Below are 1525 nucleotides of genomic sequence, written 5' to 3' on the forward strand. Positions count from 1 at the left end.
ATCTCACTTCATTCCCCTTTTTGAATACCATTGAATTCATAATACCAAAAGGTTCAGCCCGATTGACGCCCTTAACTTAACTTAACTTAAACAATTACTTTAAGCAATCCAATTTAACCTTAAAATATAAATCAACCTGACGTCACGTCAATTCCAAAGTATATGTAATCAAAAATAATAATAACAAGTAAGGAAGGGCTAAGTTCGGGTGTCACCGAAGATTTTATACTCTCGGAATTTATTTATTTAATTTTATTAATATAACAAACAATTTGACTCACATATTCGGCTTATATGTATGTATATGGTATGAAGTCCATTGAAAATTTGAAAACCCTAATATTAATTTTCTCCAAAAAAAATTTCTTCAAAATATCTGAGAGACTTACCTATTTTTTCGGTAAAAAACAATTTGAAGCACTGACGTCCTCATGTTCGATATATGGGGCCTTGAAAATTTATGGTCCGATTTCGACGATTTCAGAATGGCGAATATTTTTGCAAAGTTCTCTTTCGATATCTTCACTAGATATCATCATTATACATACATATATTGTAAAGTAAACGATTCAGATCGTCTTCAAAGTTCTGGTATATAGGAAGTAGGCGTGGTTGTGAACCGATTTGGCCAATTTCCACAACATATCATTGCGATGCAAGGAAAATATTACAAACCGAATTCATTGAAATTGGTCAAGTAGTTTCGGAGATATGGTTTTTGACCCATAAGTGGGCGGAAGCACGCCCATTGAAAATTTTGTATACCATTTTGAGTGCAGTTCTTCTTTACCTTCTTTATAATGAAATTTAATGTTTCTGTTGGTTTTCTTTACTGAATTAAAGCATTTTTAGTAGTTCTCAACGTAATCTTTATAAGGGAGGTGGGCGTGGTTATAATCAATCAAAAAAACGACTCCTCGTTGATATAGCTTTAATAGTTTACGAGATATGTATAAAAAACTTAGTAGGGGCGGGGCCACGCCAACTCTTCCAAAAAAATTACATTCGAATATGCCCCTTCCTAGAACAAACCTCTGCACCAAATTTTAATTTCAGAGCTTAATTTATGGTTAGTTATAGCTCTTTATGTGTTTTCAGTTATCGCCATTTTGTGGGCGTGGCAGTGGTCCGATTCCGCCCATCTTCGAACTTAACCTTCTTATGGTGCCAAGGAACACGTGTTCCAAGTTTCATTAAGATATCTCTATTTTTACTCAAGTTACAGCTTGCACGGGTGGACGGACGGACAGACTTTCGGATTTAAACTTTACTCGTCACCCTGACGTTTAGTTTTAGGACTTACAAAGAACCGTTATGTGGACAAAACTATTATACTCTCTTTAGCAACTTTTGTTGCGAGAGCATACAAATAAGGTGGCTAATGACGTTTGACTGAGGTTTGTTTAATTTTTTTGACCGGGGTCAATGACCTTTGACAGGGGTTTGTTTACCTTTTTGGACGGGGTCAATGACCTCTGGCTGGGGTTTGTTTACCTTTTGGGTCGGGATCAATGGACTCTGGATG

The sequence above is a fragment of the Zeugodacus cucurbitae genome, chromosome 5 (genome assembly GCF_028554725.1).
Source record: "Zeugodacus cucurbitae isolate PBARC_wt_2022May chromosome 5, idZeuCucr1.2, whole genome shotgun sequence".
In the NCBI taxonomy this organism is placed as follows: Eukaryota; Metazoa; Arthropoda; class Insecta; order Diptera; family Tephritidae; genus Zeugodacus; species Zeugodacus cucurbitae.